The sequence below is a fragment of the Sphaeramia orbicularis genome, chromosome 8 (genome assembly GCF_902148855.1).
Source record: "Sphaeramia orbicularis chromosome 8, fSphaOr1.1, whole genome shotgun sequence".
Classification (NCBI taxonomy): domain Eukaryota; kingdom Metazoa; phylum Chordata; class Actinopteri; order Kurtiformes; family Apogonidae; genus Sphaeramia; species Sphaeramia orbicularis.
In genome coordinates, this window is record NC_043964.1 from 21545104 (window position 1) to 21569144 (window position 24041).

Below are 24041 nucleotides of genomic sequence, written 5' to 3' on the forward strand. Positions count from 1 at the left end.
AATATATGGTGCGTTGGCAGAGACAATCACAATCCATAAAAGACATGACAAACTGTGAGTCTGAAACTGAAGCACTGTGGTACTGTTTATCTTTCAAATGTTCATTGTGGTCGGTTTCAGATGCTGCAGCTCTTTCATAATTCATAGTTTGAGTTCTTGTTTGTACAGTATTAATTGTCAGCCTTGTAAACCCAAGCTGGACTGACTGTACATATCCTGACCAGGGAAAATCAAATTCTCACTTTGTGCAGTAATCTACACCTGGCTTTACTGCCTCCGTCCATAATAATATACATTATATGGCACAGGTGTCAAACATGCGGCACGGGGGCCAAATCTGGTCCGCCAAATGATCCATTCCAGCCCGTGGGATGAAAGTGCAAAAATTAACCTGGAAAAAAAAAAAAAAAAAAAAAAAAGACCCTGAACAGCCCAGGTTGTCCAAATCCTTTTGGTTCAGGTTCCACATACAGACCAATGTGATCTCCAGTAAAAAATAACAACACAATAACCCATAAATAATGACAATGACAAATTTTCTTTGTGAAAAATTGTGTGTAAAAAATGTAAGTGAAAATATTTACGTTTATAAAACTATTCTTTCACAATAAAACACAAATAAATACATATATATAATCAAAGATGAACAACTCAAAACGTGGAATTTTAACAATATTCTGCCTGTTACTAAATGTTTTGCGCATTTATGGATCCACTGTGATCTGTAGTTGTGTTAATAATAAGAGATGGAATATTGTAGAAATTGTTCAAATTTTAGTTCCAAACTCCAAAATTTTAACAATATTCTGCCTGTTACCAAATGTTTATGTAACACTGTGTGTACTGTACATGTATTAATAATAAGTTGAGGCATAATATTGTTAAAATTGCACTAATTTTTCAAATGAAATTTCTGTTTTTTCAGGTTATTCACATCTTTTTTGTAAAATGTAAATATTTCCATAATTGGGGGTTTTTTGTACTAAAACAAAAGAAAAACTTGGATTTGTTATCATTTATAGGTTAAGTCATTATTTTACTGGTCTGGCCCGCTTGAGATCAAATTGGGCTAAATATGGCCCCTGAACCAAAATGAGTTTGACAGTCCTGTTATATAGACTAAATGTTGTCTAAAATGAATGCTTATTTGCAGCATAGTATAGCAAAACTATTACATGATCAAAAGTAAATTTGATTTTAACAAAAATAAAAATGTCTCCGTTTTGAATGTCTGGGGTCACCAAAAATGTGTGATTTAAAATGGGGTCACAAACCAAAAAAGGTTGGGAACCACCGTCTTAATTTAATTTTAGCATTTCCCACTGACGAGGATCTCAGAGATTCCACCATCCTTATTTGTCCATCTTAGATGTCTATCATCAGCACTGCCAGTACCGCAAGGGAAACTTATAGCGCTGTTGTGTTCTGTGATGTTATGTGAAGCAGGTGCACACTGGTTTGTTGGTGCACAGGGTATGGACAGTGACCAGCAAAGACCTCTTGGGGACTTAATTTTGGCTCACATCCTGCCCTTTAACCATTATCACAGGCAGACATGACTAATACTTGGCTTTGGAAAGCATAATAAGCATTAAAATTCACAAGACATGAGGGTGGAGCTTTGATTCTTGCCCATTTTATCCCTCAAAGGCCAAAGAGCACTATACATGATCAAAATCCACATCAGCAGAAGTTCTAGTAAGTACTCTTAAGTCATCGTAGTAGACTTTGTTCTTAGTAGGGGCTCATGTTTCTTGAGAGATGTGATGGTGTTGCATTTCACTGACCATCAACACCCCGTTCTTAACCGTGGGTTATTTATGTGGTCACTGTGTGTTTAAATGCCAAAACATTTGCATGAACAAGGGCATATCTGTTGCTCCGAGAGCCAAGAGTATCCATCACTTTGCTGGTGACAACCTGTTTTTTGCATCTCTGACAGTAAGAGTCACGCTACCGTCAAGGGACAGACTAAACAAGGGCAATTGGCCGACTCCTTCATCTCAGTGTAGCCCATTTTGGAAAGCAGAGTGCAAGCTGATAGGAGATTAACATTTAATACAATAAACGATCTAGGAAAACTTGCATGAACTCAAAAGTATCTAAATCACTCAGCGGCAAACTGAGCATGCCGAACAATATTTGTGTTGGATGAGAAGAACTAGACTGGCTGTGTGTTTATTGTTCCTTCAGCAGCTATTTTGGTTGGTGGGAAACACTTTTAATCTGCCAGCATAGACACAGACCTTGGTAAACTACATATATAGCATTTGGCACATCAGATTTTCATTTTCAGTATTAGCATGGCAGTGTGCAGTGCTGTTAGTAAGGAGCAAAAGTAATTCAACAGGATTTGACACATTTATTGGTGTAAAGCAGGGGTCTCAAACATGTGGCCCAGGGGCCAAATGCGGCCCGCCAAAGGTTCCAATCTGGCCCGTGGGATGAATTAGCAAAGTGCAAAAATTCCACAGTCGTGAATTGAATTAAGCAAAAAAAAAAAAAAAATTGCTTGAATTAAGGAAAAAATGTTGCATTAAGCAAAAAAATCTTGAATTAAGTAAAAAAAAAAAAATCTTGAATTAAGCAAAAAAAATCTTAAATGTAGCAAAAAATCTTGAATTGAATTAACAACTTCAAATTTTTGTCTTTGTTTTAGTGCAAAAAATAACAATAAATTATGAAAATATTTACATTTACAAACTATCCTGTAACAATAAAATGTGAATAAAATGAACAAATAAGAACAACCTGAAATGTCGAAAGAAAATTAAACACAATTTTAACAATTTTCTGCCTGTTACTAAATGTTTAGTGTCTTTGTAGATTCGATCCATAATGCACATGTACAAATGATAAGTTGAGGCATAATATTATTGTTACATTTGCACTTATTTTTCTTAAGAATTATTTTTTTTTCAGTTATTCACATCTTTTTTGTTTGAATAGTTTATAAAAGTAAGTATTTTTATAATTTAATGGGTTTTTTTCTTTACACGAAAACTAAGACAAAAATTTGGAGTTGTCGTTATTTATATGTTATTATTTTTCTGGTCCGGCCCACTTCAGATCAAATTGGACTGAATGTGGCCCCTGAAGGAAAAGGAGTTTGAGACCCCTCGTGTAAAGCATTACTGTATTGATAAAATCAGAATTAGAATCATCTTTGTTTGCCAAGTACGTAAATACATACAAGGGATTCTTTGCCAGTAGATGTCTCTTTAGTCAATTATAAATACAACAAGTGGTGCCAGGCACAACAAACCCCGCCCCTCGCACGTATTGTATCTTATTTTGGCATCACTCCAGCTGATGTCATCATGTCTATGCATGTGCTGATGTCAGCATATCAATTGCCTCTATATATGTGCCAAGTCTGAAGTAAATTGAAACAAAATTGATGTTTTTATAAACATTTGAAATTTTGCCCATTATAAGTGAATGGAAGAAAAAAAAGATTTAAAAAATTCATAAAAAAATTTAATTTTGACCTACTGTTCCCAAAATGTAATGCCATTTATTCTGGGTCACTGGCAATCTAGAAACCCAACTTGGTATAAATTCAACCAATAGTTTTGCTGCTACAGACACTTGAAATTTCGCCATTATAAGTAAATGGGGGAAAAAAAAGATTGTCAAAATTAATAAAAAATATGAACTTTGACCTACTTTTCCCAAAATGTAACTACTTCTATTCTGTGTTACTGGTGATCTCTAAACCCAATTTGGAGTGAATTCAACCAATATTTTTGCTGCTAGACAAACAAACAAACAAACTGAACCAAAAACAATATCTCTTGCCTCCCCTTTGGAGGGCGGGGTAATAAAAAAATGCAAGACAAGTAACGTAAGGAAAAATAGGACCAATGGCCCTGTAGCTTACCGGCCAAATTAAAAGCTTTGGGAAATGTATCCAGATGGCATTTATTATCACCCAGTTCTGTGTATTTATTATATTACAGAAATAGCCCATGTTTTGGTCATATTCCAATCAGATCTGTAAAAAATTCAAATTCCAACTTGATATCATTTATATTTACTGATTTATTGGATCAATCCACTTCCTATCTGTTATAATGGGAAAATTTTTCAAAGTCGCACCAAATCCAGAATCAGGTCCGGATCAAAATAATTGCAATACCTTGTGTTGACATCATCATACAGAAGCTGTATACCAAGTTTGAAGTCAATCAGAACTGGAGTTTGGGAGAAGAAGACGATTGAAATTTTTTCCCCATAATAGCCCATGTTAAATTTTCCATCAGTTCCCGGATCCAGAAGAAGATCCTGATCAGCATGTGAACATTATGTTTTGGTCATCTCCCCATCAGGGGTGGACTGTAGAAATTTACACTGGATATCATATATATTTACTGACTTATTGCATCCATCCACTTCCTATATCTTATAATGGGGACATTTTTCAAAGTCGCACCAAATCCAGAATCAGATCCGGATCCAAATAATTTCGCTAACTTTTGCTGACATCATCATAAAGAAGCTGTATACCAAGTTTGAAGTCAATCGGAATTGTAGTTTGGGAGAAGAAGATGACTGACATTTTTGTAACGGACGACAGACGACGACAGATGACGACAGACGACAATAGCTTACGGCCTGTCAGCCGGTAAGCTAAAAAGAGACTATATAGCAACATAAAGGTACTCTATATAGATTTAATTGAAACTGAATAAAAGTGATTTTAAAGTGGAATTTCTGACAAAAACATAAATCCAGATAATTATTAAGAGAATGAGTTTGTGTAAATAAAGCTTCTGCATCTGCATGTGACTTATTCTCGTTGTTCTTTACAGTCACAAAGCTACAGAACAGGCTGTTTCTGTCATGTATTTGTATATTTGCAGGATTTTCACCAGCAAATAATCAGTGTGAAATGACTTGAGTCAAGCTACACTGGAGGAAGAGCATCTGGGCGCACATTTCAAAATAATATTAAAGGATTGGACATGATATACTCATCTCCAAAGCATAAATGAAGCACTTCCTGGCTCTTCATACATGTTTTTTTAACATTACTTCTCACCTCACTTTAAACACACACAGATGCGTCATGGTAATCACACAGTAAATATACACAAACTAATACAGAATTCAAACAGGAGAAAAAAAGCACAACTTTTTAGCTTACCAGCTGACAAGCCGTAAGCTATTGTCGTCATGCGGTGTCCGTTGTCGTCTGTCGTCCGTTACAAAAATTTCAATCGTCTTCTTCTCCCAAACTACAATTCCGATTGACTTCAAACTTGGTATACAGCTTTTTTATGATGATGTCAACAAAAGTTAGTGAAATTATTTGGATCTGATTCTGGATTTGGTGCAACTTTGAAAAATTTCCCCATTATAAGAGATAGGAAGTGGATGGATGCAATAACTCCGTAAATATAAATGATATCCAGTGTAAATTTCTACAGTCCAGCCCTGATGGGGAGATGACCAAAACATAATGTCCACATGCTGATCAGGATCTTCTTCTGGATCTGGGAACTTACAGAAAACACTGGTCTACAATATTTTAGAAATGATTTGCTTCAGACATTAAATGTGCTAAATGTTCCGTATTTTAATAAGATTAATTGGAAAATAAATGACAAAAGTGCCGGTTTGCTCATGTTTTCAAGGTATATGATAAAGTGTTATTACACATATATATTGATTTATGTACATTTATATAATAGTTTTAGAAATCTTCCACTAAATAGAACCTGTAAAGTGAATGTATTCTAATGTGCAGACAGTGTTTTGAAGTAGATCTTGTAGCTCTGAGACAAATATTCCTTTTGAGTCAAACCCATTCTCTCGTTAATTCTTGAATTTCACATTTTGACCCAAGGCTGTATCTTGGAAAGTTCAGCCAACCAGCATTTTTGACTTGATTTTTCTTTATCGGTGACTCTCATGTGGTAAAATTTCATTACTTTTATTCTGGAAGCATTTTCCTTGTAGACCAGTGTAATTTAACATGGGCTCTTATGGGGAAAAAATTTCAATCGTCTTTTTCTTCCAAACTCCAGTTCTGATTGACTTCAAACTTGGTATACAGCTTCTGTATGATGATGTCAACACAAGGTATGGAAATTATTTTGATCTGGATCTGATTCTGGATTTGGTGCGACTTTGAAAAATGTTCCCATTATAACAGATAGGAAGTGGATTGATCCAATAAATCAGCATCAAAGATATCAAGTTGGAATTTGAATTTTTACAGATCTGATTGGAATATGACCAAAACATGGGCTATTTCTTTTTCTTTTTTTTTTCTTCTTTTATGGGCTCAGCTGGCTGACAGGCAGCTGTCTGTACTGATAAGGCAGCAGCCAACACCAACTGTACTCCCAGTCATCATTGCCCATTTTTCTAACACCTTTGCTTGTGTATCCTCTTTTATTTGCACATTTTACCAGGGAGTATCTCACACTACTTTTTTTTTTTTTCCCCTACTTGTCTTGTCCAGCGTCCTAACAGCAGAATGGTAGTCTGGTTCCTTTTGGTGCTGAACAAATTTGTTTTGCCAAGGGTAACTTCATAAAGTATATGAAGCGCCCTTTGATATTCTACTGTGTTTATTATGAGTTTTGTTGAACCACATTTCGATGCCGGACCTGACATGAGGGGTGGGGGTGGGGGGGTAGAAGAAGGGGAGAGAACAAGAAAGAAGAAGGTGGTGAAGACCCTCACAAGAAAGTATCAACAATACAAACAGCAACAACCATGGAGACAATTATAATGGTGACAATAACTACAACCAGAACTGAGTAAACTGGGCAGAAGAGAGAGAGAAAAAAAACAAAAAACAAACAAAGCTACAAAAAAAAAAACCAAAAAAAAACAACACAACAATGACATGGGCTATTTCTGTAATATAATAAATACACAGAACTGGGTGATAATAAATGACATCTGGATACATTTCCCAAAGCTTTGAATTTCGCCGGTAATCTACAGGGCCATTGGTCCTATTTTTCCTTACGTTACTTGTCTTGCATTTTTTTATTACCCCGCCCCCCAAAGGGGAGGCAAGGGATATTGTTTTTGGTTCAGTTTGTTTGCTTGTTTGTTTACCAGCAAAAATATTGGTTGAATTCACACCAAATTGGGTTTAGAGATTGCCAGTGACACAGAATAGAAGTGGTTACATTTTGGGAAAAGTAGGTCAAAGTTCATATTTTTTATTAATTTTTACAATTCCCCCCCCCCATTTACTTATAATGGCGAAATTTCAAGTGTCTGTAGCAGCAAAACTATTGGTTGAATTCATACCAAGTTGGGTTTCTAGATTGCCAGTGACCCAGAATAAATGATTCTGGGTTTGGTGCGACTGTGAAAAATTTTCCCATTATAAGAGACAGGAAGTGGATTGATCCAATAAATGAGTAAGTATCACTGATATCACGTTGGAATTTGAATTTTTTACAGATCTGATTGGAATATGACCAAAACATGGGCTATTTCTGTAATATAATAAATACACAGAACTGGGTGATAATAAATGACATCTGGATACATTTCCCAAAGCTTTGAATTTGGCCGGTAATCTACATGGCCATTGGTCCTATATTTCTTTGTTGTTATGTGGAAGGACACTTCAGATCCATGAGGTTTGTGTGTGTACTCCACTCCAGGTGCAGACGCGTGGACTTGACAGTGCGCGCGCCCGTCGTATTGTGAAAGGACACTTCCGGTTCCATGTGTCCTCACTGTGGCTGACTCCACGGAAAAGCCGCACACTCTGAAGCGAAAGGGGTTTTCGTGTTGGCTGCCAGTCTTTGCAATCTGTTTCCACTGTTGCTGGGCACGGAGGAGCAACCCGGGGAAAGTCGGAAACGGAACGGAACGGCACGGCACGGTAAGGCAAAGCGCTTTCGTATCCTAGACGCATCGGTGCACGTGCTGTCGGTGTAAAAGTTTTTTTTTTTTTTTTTTTAAATACAGCCGACATTAATTGCTCATATGACAGTTTCTAATACAGTAAATCCAACATCATAATGTGAAGTTTCATGTCACTTACCGCTTTTTTAAAATTTTCGGATTTTGTCAGGTCCGGATACAGACTCTCTATATATTTATATTTATATATTTGGAGTTTATGCGTAATTGCGCATCAGCAGCACCACATACATGTCTGATCCGCTTTGTTCACACTTATCGTCCCGTTAACAAACACGAAGCACAGTTTAAACTCCAAAGAAAACATAAGTTTCCAAAAATAATTTTAATTTCACATTAAAAAATAAAAAGTACCGCATTTGCTGAAAATACAAATTAAGTCATGTCGTAAAGCTGGGAATATTTTATAAGTGGTGCATGGATTTGGGTTTTGTGCGTGTGGCTTGTAAATTAAAAACAGCCAAACAACTCTGAGCTGGGTTTATACACCTCATCCTGGCTCCATGGTGACTAAGATATTACACATTAGCACAATATTTTCCACTTCACACTGATGATTTTCTTCAAATAAGACAGAAAATACAGCCAGTTTCATCCAGATTTAACCCTTTCATGCATGAATTATTTGAACCTTAGTCAAGATTTTTTTTTTCCTGACTGTTTTTATTCGTCTTTAGACATGAGAAAAAAAAATTAGACTGAGTTTTCTTTTAACCCTTTCATGCATGAATTATGAGAACCTTAGTTGAGTTTTTTTCCTGAGTGTTTTTATTGCTCTTTAGGCATGAAAAAAACAATGTGATTGAATTTTTTTAAATGAACCTATTTTTCATGGAGTTATAAAAATGTCCACTCATTTGGACACCATATGTTTAAGTTCTGAAGCAAAAAAAACATGAATTTAAAACCCATCATCAGAAAAGTGATATACTGTGTGAAAACTATGAAATAAAAACACTTTTCTTGCAGCTAATCTGATGTTTTCTCACATTTTAACATACTCTAATACTAGTTATTACTCACTTCATGGAGATAATATGCAAAAAAAAACCTTTTTGTGTAAGAAAACTGTTAATTACAGTCTAATAACAATTAGTAATTGATTTACACTCAAACATGTTACTGGGTCAAAACACAGTAATGTCCTGTCAGAGAGCAAACTTTAATTGATTGCCATTCCAACATTTATTTCAATATAAAGTAGCTCCTTGTTTTGGATAACCCCTTATGGTCCAGCTAAAGCAAAAATTAATTTAAAAGTAAAAATGTGGGTCATTTAACAACAACTAATCTGTCAGATTTTCTTTAAAATGTCCCGTCAGTGAGATTTTGAATACCGTGTTTTGACCCTACTGCAGATCAGGTTTATCAAGAACAGGACAGTTACAGTAATAGTATGAATGTCATTGTATTATGGGATGGTGCATAAGCATCCACTGTGTTGGCTGATACGGAACTAAAACAACAACAAAAGCCATGAATATACAAGAGAACAGCTGGAGAAGAACTGTCCACTGGAGTGACCAGTAGGCATGAAAGGGTTAATGAATCTATTTCTCATGGAATTACAAAAAATGTCCACTCAGCTGGACACCATGCGTTTAATTTTTGAAGCAAAGAAACATGTACTGAAAACCCATAATCAGAAAGTGATATACGGTGTGAAAACTATGAAATACAAACATTTTTAATTCAGCTAATCTGATGTTTTCTCACATTTTCTCATACTCTAATAGCAGTTATTACTCACTTCATGAAGATAATACACAAAAAAAAAACCCTTTGTGTTTAAGAAAACTGTTTCTTACAATCATAACATTTAGCAATTGATTTTTCACTAAAACATGTTACTGCAGATCAGGTTTATCAAGAACAGTAAAGTTATAGTAGTGGTGTGTGTTTGTGTATGGGATGATGCATATGTGTCCACTGTGTTGGCTGATATGGAATAAAAAAAAAAACAAAACCCTTGAATTTACAAGAGAACACCAGTAGAATAGTTGTCCACTGTAGTGACCACTATGCATGAAAAGGTTAAAGACTTAACTGATCTACAAATGTAACAGTGTACGTTCATTCTTTGGCATTTCTTTCTGAAGGTGAATTTATGTATTTTGCATCCAGGAATATAGAATTTAAGCATTAATTCTACACATATATCACGGTCTATCATTAACCCTTTCATGCATGAATTATGAGAGCATTATTATGAGAGTGTTTTTTATTCCTCCAAGCATTAAAAAAACAAAGTGATTTAATTTATTTTATGAACCTATGTTAGACTTAAACTTAGACAGACTTTATTTTCATTCAGATGTACAAGTGTATACAGAACAAAATGTTGTTGCGTTTGCTCACTACAGTATAAAATAACAGAATAAAAATAGAGAATATAGACAGTAAAAATGTAAGATGTGTACACAGTGGAATATAGGCTGTGCAAAAGGCAAAAAAAAAAAAAAAAAAAAAACAGTGCATTTTTCATGGAGTTGCAAAACTGTCCACTCAGCTGGACACCAGGCATTTAATTTTTGAAGCAAAGAAACGTATTTAGTGATAAACAGTGTGAAAAGTATGAAATACAAACATTTTTAATGCTGCTAATCTGATGTTTTCTCACATTTTAACTTACACTAATACTAGTCATTACTCACTTTATGGAAATAACATGCAAAAAAACCCAACTTTTTGTTTAGTTCCAGTCTAATAACAATAACAAGCAATTGATTTACGCTCGAACATGTTAGTGCAGATCAGGTTTATGAAGAACAACAAATTTACAGTAATTGTATGAATGTCAGTGAATGGGATGGTGCGTGAGTGTCCACTGTGTTGGCTGATATGGAACTAAAACAACAAAACTCATGAATATATAAGAGAACAGCTGTAGAATAACTGTCCAGTGTAGTGACCAGTATGCATGAAAGGGTTAAGCGTATGGAGAAATTCTTGAAATGTGTATTTGATCTGCGGTTGTAGTGATCTGACTTCACAAAAGTAAATATTACCATACTGTCACACACTATGAAAGAGGTATGTGTGTGTGCTGATACCGGAATCAGCCAGGCTTCCTAAAGTAAGCTGGATCATGGTGGAGCATGTGAAACTGTCACTCACTTCTATTACAGAGCAACTGTTGGGCTGTAATCTTGGTGCTCAGTGGCTGTTGTAACAAGTTAGAGGTCTGATAAATCAGCCAAGTATCACTCAGTTGATTTAGAGAAATTGACATTGCGAGGCTTATTTATGGACAACACCTTTATAGCTGGCTCCTGCTGAATGGCCCCGGTTGATAAAGGCTACAATCTGTCTTGCTGTTATGATAAATTTTGCGATACATTTTTTCAAAGTCCTTCGTGCTCTCCTGCTCAGGGGAATCTGAAATTTTCTAAACTTTTCACCAGGGTAGACAAGGTGGAGCTCTGACAGAAGTGTGTGTGTAATGTGGTCCATATGTTCGTCATGAGTCATTTACTGTCGTACGGTTTGGTTTCGTAGTACAGTAGTGGAAAGTACAGTGTAAGCGCAGTAAACTAAACTGTATTATTTAAGTGAAACCAGTTAAAGATTATGTTACAGTGAAAACAAATGAGGATCTAAAGGTGAAGCTTTTACTGCAGTGTTTTTCAACCTTGGGGTCGGGACCGCACGTGAGGTCGCTTGAAATTCAAATGGGGTTGCCTGAAATTTCCAGTAATCGATTAAAAGAAAAAAAAAACAAAACTTGATACTAAAAAATATACGGTGAGTTGACAGACAATCCCAATCCATAAAAGACATGACAAACTCTGAAGCTGAAACTGAAGCACTGTGGTTCTGTTTATCTTTCAAATGTTCATTGTGGTCAGTTTCAGATGCTGCAGCTCTTTCATAATTCATAGTTTGAGTTCTTGTTTGTTCAGTATTAATTGTCAGCCTTGTAAATCCAAGCTGGACTGACTGTACATATCCTGACCAGGGAAAATCAAATTCTCACTTTGTGCAGTAATCTACACCTGGCTTTTCTGCCTTCATCCATAATAATATACATTATATAGACTAAGCGTTGTCTAAAATTAATGTTTATTTGCAACATAATATAGCAAACTATTACATGAAAAAAAAAAAAAAATTAGCAAAAAAAAAAAAAAGTCTCTGTTTTGAATGTCGTGGGTCGCCAGAAAATTTGTAATGTTAAAATGGGGTCATGAGCCAAAAAAGGTGGAAGCGCAATAAACTAAACTGTAGTATTTAGGTGAAACCAGTTAAAGATTACGTTACAGTGAAAACAAATAAGGATCTAAAAGTGAAGCTGTTACTGTAATTGTCAGCTTTAAATGTGTGATTCATTATTTGAAAGATTAACCCATAAAGACCCAGTGCTGCAGAATTTTTCTCTAGATTTCACATTTTTTAAGTGATTTATCCCCATTTATTTCTATGTTAGGCTCTGTATTTTTCTTTTTTTTTCAGTGAAAATCTAATATTTTCCTATATTTAATTTGTTAATCATGTAGATCAGGGGTGTCAAACTCATGTTAGTTCAGGGGCCACATTCACCCCAGTAAGATCTCAAGTGGGCTGGACCACTAAAATAATAATAGTAACAAAAGTAAAATTAAAATATGTCAGTGTTTACATCTATAAAGTTTGCTTAAAAATCAGAATAACATGGACAACTTGAAATGTCTTAAGAAAAACAGGTGCAAGTTTAACAATATTCTGCCTCATGCTTTATCATTTACACATGTGCATTAGAACTTACAATTACAAGAACACAAAATATTTACTAACAGGCAGAATATTGGTAAAATTGCACTTACTTCTCTTAAGACATTTCAGGTTGTTCAGATTTTTTCAAGTTATTTATATTTTTTGAAAGAGGAAAGTTTGTCCATGTAAATATTTTCATGTAATTTTCCTTTTTTTACACTAAAACAACGAGAAAATTTGCAGTTGTCATTATTTATAGGTTACTACAATAGTATTTTACTGGAGTGACCCGCTTGAGATTATATGTGTCTGTATGTGGAACCTGAATTGAAATGATTTTGACACCATTGGTTGTTAATATCTTCAGTGTAATTTTTGCTTTTCACGAATTCATCCCAGGGGCCGGCTTGGAGCCTTTGGTGGGCCGAATTTGGCCCCCGGGCCGCATGTTTGACACCTGTGATGTAGATGTTCATTAAAACTCTGATTAAAGTTGAGGGTTATTATATCAGAAACAGAGAAAACTGAAGAAACAAATTTTTTCTTTACTTAACCTTTATTAAGTGATTTATCACCATTTATTATGATATTATCCTTTGTATTTTACATTTTTCAGTGTAAATAATTTATTTTCCTATATTTAATGGACTGATCGTGTAGATGTTCATTAAAGCGCAGATTAAATTCAAAGGTAATTATATCAAAACACAGAAAATTTAAGAAAAAGTGACTTTTTAGTAAAATATATCATTTACTAAACATAAACCAAGTGTCTCCATTCACTGTCATTGATCCAACTCCATGGGTTTTACTGGTGAATCAATGTTGTAGAAGATGACGGTGTTTCCACGTTCACTACGGAGCCTCTGAACGTCCAAATGGGTCATGTCTAATGACCATGAAAAGATGACAAACTGAATTTTACACCAATTATTTACATGGATTGGTAAAATTAGTGGATCAACAGGTATTAAACAGTTTAGACCAGTCGATAATTTTGGTCACCGGTGGATGTTTGGGTCAAGTTTTAGCAGAACTATTGCATGTATGTTTGCAGTCACCGGGTAGATTGACTGCTTATATGTGATGCTGATGTGGATTCAGCTCTTTGAATGAGTTCATTTATATATTTACTGTGCTTTACATACAGTATATGTCAGTGTTTGACTTTTTGCTTCCTTTTGGAATTGTGTGTGACAGATGTTGAAGATTAATAGGTGAATGGAGGTATTCATGCAAACAGAATTTGACTATTTTCTGCAATTACAGCCCCCGTTGTAAAAAGCAACTACATTTTATTCAACATGACAGAAGAGCATGCATGCTGGCTGATGTTTTATCATCTCAGCTGCAACTCTGTTCTTTACCAACCCGTGGAAATGCAAGTGAATGTAAGACTGATGCTGTGATTCGGTCTAATCACTGAAAATTACGGCCCATGAGACACTGTTTAATGTTTACAAAACAAACGGATTGAATTTTAATGTTTGTCCTTTCCCCAAAATATACAAAGGCATTAATCCAGAGCCAACATGTATCAAACTGTTAGACTAGGGGTGTCAAACTCATTTTAGTCTGGGGGCCACATTCAGCTAAATTTGATCTCCAATAATGACAACTCCAAATTTTTGTCTTTGTTTTAGTGCAAACCCCCCCCCCCCAAAACTTTAAATTATGAAAATACTTACTTTTATAAACTATCCAAACAAAAAAGATGCGAATAACCTGAAAAAACTGAAATATCTTAAGAAAAATAAGTGCAATTTTAACAGTATTCTGCCTCAACTTATCATTTCTACATGTGTATTATGGATCAGATCTACAAAGACACTAAACACTGAGGAACAGGGAGGAAATAGTTAAAATTGTGCTTAATTTTCTTTAGACATTTCAGGTTGTTCATATTTGTACAGGTTATTCACATTTAATTGTTACAGGATAGTTTGTAAATGTAAATATTTTTATAATTAAATGTTATTTTTTGCACTAAAACAAAGAAAAAAAGATTAAGTTGATTCAAGATTTTTTGCTGAATTTAAGATTTTTTTTGCTTAATTCAAGATTTTTTTGGCTTAATTGAAGATTTTTTACTTAATTGAGATTTTTTTGCTTAATTCAACATTTTTTCCTTAATTCAAGCTATTTCTTTTTTTTTTTTTGCTTAATTCAATTCAAGACTATGGAATTTTTGACTTCGCAAATTCATCCCATGGGCCAGATTGGAACCTTTGGCGGGCCGCATTTGGCCCCCGGGCCGCATGTTTGACACCTGTGTGTTAGACTGTCACACCCCGACAGAGACGACGGGTGAGTTATATGTTGCTTTTATTGCTCAGATTTAGAGTATTTGTCTTTGTCTACAACAGAGATATAAAGTGGCAGCAGACAAACGGCCTGTTAGTGTTAGTGTGTGTTGTTTTGCGGCTGACGTTGACTTGAACGCATCGGTGAAGGATGTCCTGGCAGAACACGAGCCAAGACGGGGCTTGATGTTACTTGTGTTGCTCAGTGTTGAAGACACTTATTCATTCCTGCCGGTCATTTGACAGAAAGGCTTTTTATTAGATGGAAGAGGGTTCACGCTGGGGTTGCAGATTCTGTCCCGTCGGAGAACTGGAAGGAGTAGAGCTTGTTTTCAGAGACTTTTAGCGGTACTTTAGGGAAAAGATGGCATTGGTGTGCGCTTCATATGATGGTAGCCTACGTCACTGTATACTTTCAGGGTTAGAGTGTGAGATATTAGAACAGTGGTTCCCAACCTTTTTTGGCTCGTGACCCTGTTTTAACATCACAAATTTCTGGCGACCCACGACATTCAAAACTGAGACTTTTTTTTTTTTTTTGCTAAAATTAATTTATTTTTGATCATTTAATAGTTTGCTGTGCTATGCTGCAAATAAATGTTAGTTTTAGATGACATTTAGTCTACAGGGTGGGGAAGCAAAATTTACAATATTTTGAGGCAGGAATTGAAAGACAGTGTATGACCAAATAGTTTATTGAAAGTCATGAGAATTTATTTGCCACAAGAAAATTGACATAATAGAAAATGTTTTTATTCTATGTGTCCTCCTTTCTCAATAACTGCCTTCACACGCTTCCTGAAACTTGCACAAGTGTTCCTCAAATATTCGGGTGACAACTTCTCCCATTCTTCTTTAATAGTATCTTCCAGACTTTCTCGTAATAGTTTTGCTCATAGTCATTCTCTTCTTTCCATTATAAACAGTCTTTATGGACACTCCAACTATTTTTGAAATCTCCTTTGGTGTGACGAGTGCATTCAGCAAATCACACACTCTTTGACGTTTGCTTTCCTGATTACTCATATGGGCAAAAGTTTCTGAAAAGGTATGGATAATAGTGTTAGGTATGATTATGACATCAATATATGTTTGGTTTCAAAACAATTGCCTGCTGAGAAAAAACAACTAAATGTTCATTGTAAATTTTGCTTCCCCACCCTGTATATAATGTATATTATTATGGACGGAGGCAGAAAAGCCAGGTGTAGATTACTGCACAAAGTGAGAATTGGATTTTCCTTGGTCAGGATATGTACAGTCAGTCCAGCTTGGATTTACAAGGCTGACAATTAATACTGAACAAACAAGAACTCAAACTATGAATTATGAAAGAGCTGCAGCATCTGAAACCGACCACAATGAACATTTGAAAGATAAACAGTACCACAGTGCTTCAGTTTCAGACTCACAGTTTCTCATGTCTTTCATGGATTGGGATTGTCTCTGTCAACTCACCATATATTTTTTATTAGTAAGGTTTTTTTTAATTTTTTATATCAATTACTAGAAATTTCAGGCAACCCCATTTGAATTCCAGGCGACCTCATGTGGGGTCCCGACCCCAAGGTTAAAAGACACTGTATTAGAAGAATCTCACCTTTTTTACCCCTTTTTATGATGCATGAAATGAGGTGACATTGATTTATTTCTTTCTCAACACAGTACTTTAGATATAATCTTTTCTCTTATTTTGTTGAAAAAGCTCCAAAGGTAGACTTTTTACATTCGAGGTGTGAATTCTCACTTGCGATCAGTTCTGATTTTATGAGTCAGCGACTTGCAAATGAGCACAAAACTCACTGTATTACATCCTCAATTCTCTGTTAGTGCATGAGGACACTTTCATGTCTTAATGCTTCAGGCAGAGCTGGGTAGTATATCGAATTAATTTGGTTCATCGAACTTCTGCACCCTGAAAGTCACCAAAAATGCCAAAATTGTAAAATGGAGATTGTTCGTCTGGAGACTTTTTTTGCTTAACAGAAATTACAAAAAAAGCATCCAGTTCGCTTTATGGTGATACGTTAGTGGTGAAAGTGTCCCTCTGGTCATGTATGGTGTGTTTTTGAATCGTGTTTTTTTCGTCAGTTCTTTGAGTGTTTGATTCTAATTATGAATCCAGATTCCATTTTTTGTCCATAATGCTCAGCTCTTACTTCTGTAGCTGTGTTGAGTTTACCTTTCTCTACACACCGTTCAGGATTCCTGTGGTTCCTCACCATTGAAAACAGGTATTCAGGTGTCTGTGCCCCTGACTAGAATAGAATAAAATAGAATCTTTATTTATTTATTGTCAGTGGTAGTTTGTCACACACGTAAACATGCACCACACACTGAAATTTGTCTTCTGCCTTTAACCCATCACTAGATCATGTATCACACACATACACACTGCATGCTAGGAGCAGTGTACTCGCCATGTAAAGTGCCTTGCTCAAGGGCACATCAGCCAGCAACTCTCCGCCAGTCCAGGGAATCGAATCACAAGCCAAGGTTATAATAGTTTTGGATTTTTCATTATAGTTTAGTTTTATTTAGTTTTGACTTTTTTTTTCTCCTCTAATTCAGTTAGTTTTAATTAGTTTTTAGAGCAAGTTTGCTCTAATCAATCACATATTTAACCCCCCAAATCTGTCTGAAAACACTGCTGGTGAGCTAAAATCTGGTTCATGGATTACATTTTCTACAGCCTGAAAGCATGGGCAAATAGTAGATGAACCAGTCTTGTGTCCTCTCAAACCACTTGAATTACAATTTGCTGAAAGGTACTTATGGATTTTCTTTCTTCCAAGTGATGCTAAAATGCGATCAAGCGCTGCAGCTTTAATATAAACGGCTGGATAAATCCGTCCTTTTATTCAGAAAATGCTTTCAAAAATCACTTTGCAGCTATTTTTAATATAAACAGCTGCATCTTTTCAGCACCGACGTCTATGTGACCCACCTACGTACATAAATATTACAAAAACATCATGTCCATTCTGCAATTTATGACAAGATTCACTGGCTTCACAACTATTTTCTAAAAATGTATTTCCTTAAAAAAAAAAAAATTGATTGAAGTTTATGTCATAATACAACTCATCAGTGAGTGGTCAGGGGGGTCTCTATCTCAGTCATAACCACATTAGGACTGATCCAGTGAGACCTGTAAAACATACAAGCACCTTACATAGTTGGACTACACCTACTTTTCAAACCTGTGACGGAGCGTTCCCTTCGCTGAGTGCGGACAGTGCGCACTCACACACGCACGCACACACACGCAATACACGTCGCACATGGAAACAAATCCGTGTATCATTCGATCATTTGTTTTATCAATTTAAAAACAAAAAACAAAAAAAACACTCTTTTTTTTTTTTTTTTTTTTTTTTTTCATTTTCAAAACCAGAATGAAAAATTGATAACGATTCGTTTTTCTATTTCCCGATTTTGTGCTCAAATGAAAAACGAAAAAAACAGATAATGACCATTTCATCCGATTTTGCTATTTTCAATATCATTAAGTTGTCTGACCCAGAAGTGGTCATTACTAGGGAAAAAATAAACAAACGACAAGTTAACAACAACAAATCAATGAGATGCTGTTTTCTGAAAAAATTTTAATTCGGCTGAATTAGTTAGAGCTGAATTAATTTTTTGTGTGAATGCAATACGCTTCTGTACGTATCAAACAGCTGCTTAATTATAGCAAAATATTCCTCCAGTCCGGCCATGATTCTGTTTGATTATTTTTTCTCTAGTAATGACTACTTCTGGGTCAGACAACTTATCTATCGTTCGTTCTATTGTTCATTCTATCGTTCATTCTGTCCTTCTATCGTTTGTTCTATCTATCATTCTATCTGTCTATCTATTGTTCTGTCGTTTGTTCTATCATTCTATCGTTTGTTCTATCTATATTCTATCGTTCTATCTATCGTTCTCTCTATCCATCTATCTATCTATCGTTCATTCTATCTATCGTTCGTTCTGTCGTTCTATCATTCGTTCGTTCTATCGTTCGTTATATCTATCTATCGTTAGTTCTATCCTATCGTTTGTTCTATCTATCTATCTATTGTTAGTTCTATCTATCTATCTATCTATCTATCTATCTATCTATCTATCTATCTATCTATCTATCTATCTATCTTAGTTTTTATTTTCATTGCAATACCTTATACAATGTCACATTTTCATTGTTATACTGTGAAAATCTCATACCTTTTGAAATTCTACCTGAGATACAAAGAAAAGTGAAGGTGAAAACAGCTGATGATGATACTTGAGAGTGAATCTCACATAATACAGCATCTTGAACAAAGTCTATGACCACAGTGAAGGACAGAACGAAGCTTCATTTTGGTGCCTCCACTAGAACTTTATGAATTTTTTTTTTGCCTCTCACTGATGACTGTACACAAGCTCACCGCTGCAGTTTCCACGGTAGTTTTTCATGAATTTTTGCTCCTACATTCCTGCCTTTCACTATAATCCTCTGTGATTTTTGCTCATGCGCTCTTCAAGTGGCTATTTTCCTCTGACCTTTCCCTGATCCTCCTCTTTACCTCTGTAATCTATGGAATCATTACCTGCTGGGCCAAGGTGACAAGCCTCTGATAAACACACACAGCTGGAGGCCACAAGGTCCAACATTGAATTTATGGACTTTTGAAGGTTTTTTTTTTTCTCTCTCTCTCTCTTTTTTTGACCTCTTTGCTATCTGCCTCTCTTTCTCAGTGGGTGACTGCTATCCTTGATATCATCCTCTGCTGAAAACTATGTGTAGCACAGTGACCTTCAGGTGAATTCTGTGAAAAGTTTTGTGCTAAAGCTGTGACGTACTCGCCGGTCGCTTTTCCAGCTACCAGTATAAACACACAGTTAATTCCCACTTAGCCAGGGGAAGCATGGAGGGCACCACCATTCTGTCAGAGTAAGACAGCTTGATGACGAATGAACGTTCATGCAAAACTCATGAGAAGTATATTTTTGCTTTAACTAATTGCAGATTTGATAAATGAACTGTGCCTCAGGAAATCACACATTTGCACCGATACATTAAAACACTATTTGTTCTAATTTTAAGAGTCGCTGATTTAAAGGCGCAGTTTATCATTTCTGCTGCTTCAGTACATTAATAAAAGACTCTAGGGTCATGGGAGTTGTTGTCTTCATCATATTTGCTAATGAAAATCTGACTCAAGCAGAAATCATGTTAACAGACAAGATAATATGGTGTTACGTTTCGTGGGATACACTAATGAAATTGCTGCAAGTACAGCATTTCCTCGAACTAAACCTATGACTCAGTTACAAGCTAAGTGTCAGGGTCGAGACAAACTAATATAAGCTGGTTCTCAGTTACAGAACGGGTGAAAAATAATCTGGATAAATGTCTGGTACCTGTCATGTAATGTGCTGGCAGTTCGTCACACAAGTTTAATGTAATGTATTCAGGAATATAATCCAGCTTCTTCAGCACATTGTTGTTCTTGATCACTCACCTGACATGCTATTACATGATCTTAGCCACTGCAGGTGTGTGTATTACTTTTTCATTGACAGTTTTTTTTTTTTTTTTTTTACATATTTATTTATAATTTTTTGATGCAGATTTAAGTTACATTGAACATTTGAATACTCAGTTTCAGAGGCATTAAGCATGTCCTATTCTTCCCATCCCCTCACCCTCCCATCCCTGGTCCTACATGACATACTTGATGATAGTAAAAAAATGGCAAAGCGCTCATAGAACATAAAAAAGAATAAAATTTAAAAAAAGAATAAAATAAAAGTAAAGAAAAGAAAAAAAAAAAGCCTAATACTAGACAAATCTGCTTATTCACAATTACATCCTACATGCAAGATATGGACATGTAATGGTATTGATATTATTAGAGAGTACACAAGTATATATAGCACACCAAACAGGAAAAAGAAAGCGACAGAGTCTTTTGAAGAAACTTGCAAGTGCAATGATAAAGCAACATTTACACAATAGTGGATCTGTTAAGCAATGAATAGATTCTATAAACTGAAAGACTAGAGGGCTTTTATTTTGTAACAATGAAGTAAGTTTTGCTTCTGTAGAAAACTGCATTGCATCAATTTAACAAGCAGATTAAAACTAAACGTCATACCAAATACCAGAGGTGAGAGTAAGTTCTAGCAATAAGTGAGTCTTCACCATTAACTTTTTAAATTTCAAGCAAATTAGTGTGAGTCAAGTAAGTCTCAAGTCATAAAAATTGAGACTAAAGTGTGACTTAAGTCTTGTGACTTCTGCTAAATATGACCATTCTATTTATCAAACAGATGAAATTACAAATAAAAGCTTGGTTCTAATACAAACCTCATTCAACTAAAGAACTGGTACCTTCTGCAGTTAAGAGAAATAAAGGCCTAGGACCCTATTTCAGGAAATACGGCAACCTTTAACATTCAACTTAGTAGGGGTGTGTATTGGCAAGAATCTGGCGATATACAAATCACAATACACTGATCACGATACGATATATCATGTGTCATGATATATCATGATACTGTTAAAAAGGATATTTTTTGTTTCTTTTTTTAAAATGATTATTTCCTTGAAGAATTGAATTACAGCAGAAATATGAACAAATACTAAACATATTTTTATTTGATCAGAACAGGATCTAGTGCTATATCACAAAATGTTCCTGTGTTTAAACTGAAATGATGTTTTACAGACAGTTTTTACAGATGTTTTACAGTTTAAGATCCTGTTCAAATGTTCATATTCTACTAGTTCATAAATAACATAACATTATTTTAGTTCGATGCCAACAAAGGAATGGACATTATTTAGTAAAAGAGTGTTAAATAATGATAAATAAAAATATAAACAAAAAAGAAAAAACAAAAATGAACCTCCACAATATCTGCATTTGTATAAATACCTAAAAATATCGATACAGTACTTTTTAATATAGATACAGTATCGTGAAATGAAATATCGCGATATATTGCACAGCCGATATTTTCTTACACCCCTACAACTTAGTAAAGGGGATACGATGCTATGATAAAAGACCAACTAATACAGGCCTCTATCTATCAATTAGTCAATCAATCAATCAATCAATCAATCAATCAATCAGATTTTATTTATATCGTGCCAAATCATAACAAAAGTTATCTCATGACACTTTACATATAGAGCTGGTCAAAACCAAAACATAGTCCGATGTTTCTATACATTTCATGCAGAAATGACACATTATAGTTTAAATAGAGTTTAAATCTTTAAAGATAAAGTCACTGCTCTAATTTCAATATTCAGTTTTTGGTGGACGGTCAGGGAAAAGCCCAGATTTTCTACGTATTCAAAAGTAAAATGTGATAAGTCTTAAATAAACGGACAAGGTGAGGAGTCACAAGGCAAGTAATAATAAGACAGCTGAAATGAGAATGGAAATCTGTGTGAAAAGACTGAAGAACTGGCCTTTTTTAGCTCTGATGTGTGATCTCCCCAGAAGGGCTGACAGAGTGGAGGTACACCTCTACCTCTGAGCCTCTCGTCTGGCCTGTGTCGCTGCCTTGTGTGAGTGTGGACGTGGGTGTCAGTGATTCTGACAACTGCACAGAACCTGCCTCAGGGCCTGCAGGCTGCCCTTTACCTGTTCTAAACCACCACCCCCCCTCTCCCTCCCCGAGGCCCCCCTGCCTGGCTGAGTGGCACGCCCGACCGGAGGTGCTCAGCCTCTGGATAGACTCTGCAGAGGCTGCCTGTTCCTCGGCAGGGAGTGGTGACACTGTTGACCTCGGGGTTTCCAGACTTAGGTTTCATCCTGCTTGTGTATAATCACTGCTTGGATTTTTCTCGGTGCTTTTTAAAACTCAGTATCCCAACGAAAGCTGGTCTTTCAGGAATGATGCAGAACAAAAACGCAAAGGCAGGTGGGAGTTTTCAGACTGAGATCTTTAGGACAGATGACTCAACATCTCACTGAATTTAATTTAATTGGCTAAAATTTGCTTAGAGGTCTTATTTATGTCTTTGTGCATAAGAAATCAATATAAGTGAATCCCCAAAGGAACTTTGTGTTGGTAAATGCAAGTTCTGCAAATTTACAGAATTTCAGTTCTGTTGCAACATGTTGATGGTCATATGAACTATGTTTTCAGGTCAAAAATGTCCAATTTCATCACAATTCATTCTATATTTTCATGTCACAAATGGCCAAGTTATATTTGGACTGAATTGACCTGAAAAACAAATATTCTATTCTTTTAGATTCCCCAATTTTTCTTACAAGATTCTATACTACATATCACATGTTCTATTTTTACAGGTTGCAATATGGAGTATGGTGCTGATCCATCCTGCTTATGTTACGCCAATACATACATTAAGAATGTCACACGTCACTTTTTAAATCAGCAGTTTTCTAATAATAAGCATTTTTATAAAGAAATAACAATTCTATATTGTTATTTACTCTTTAGTATGATGATAAACTATACAATAAATAATTCTGATCCTAGTTTTTGCACAGGGATCATTAGTGTAAACGGTGACATGGCTGCTGAGCATCAGTATGATGGGATCTGTAACAATCATGTCACATCCGTCCACTGACACATTTTGTGTTTTTGTGTCAGCTGTTATTGTTTTAGATCCACAATACTAACATTTATGAATAAGAGAATTAGCAATAGTAAGTATATAAGTTTATTCCTAATAAAGTACTGGTACTGACCAGATCATCATGGGTAATGTCACGTCCGTCCACCAGCAAAAGTTTTCACATACACGTGCTATTCAAAATCTAATATTTCTTAAAATATAGCTTCCACTGTCAAATAATATCAGTAGTCTGTGCACAAATGTATTAGCATTATTTCAACACAGTTCTATGCATTTCTTACAACTTTTTTTTTTTGACAAAAATGGCCACTCATTTGACCCCCTAAGTAAATTTTAGCCGTAATACATTCTACAGTTTAATCCTACTTCTTTATAACTGTGATGTGTGACATTCTTAATGTATGTATTGGGGTAACATAAGCAGGATGGATCAGCACCATACTCCATATTGAACCTGTAAAAATAAAACGTGATATTTAGTATATAATCTTGTAAGAAAAACTGGGGAATCTAAAAGAATAGAATATTTGTTTTTC

General features: G+C 35.4%; 1 protein-coding gene across 2 annotated transcripts in view; it reads left to right on the top strand.

The window, feature by feature from the left end:
- Positions 1–7751: 7751 nt before the first annotated feature.
- Positions 7752–24041, top strand: part of znf385c (zinc finger protein 385C) — a 373618-nt gene continuing 357328 nt past the window's right edge. The window contains exon 1 of one of the 2 annotated variants that reach the window (XM_030141260.1): positions 7752–7854. The gene's annotated coding sequence lies outside the window, so the exon portion shown is untranslated. Of the gene's footprint in view, positions 7865–24041 lie in introns of both variants that reach the window. The other variant, XM_030141261.1, reaches the window with a different exon arrangement.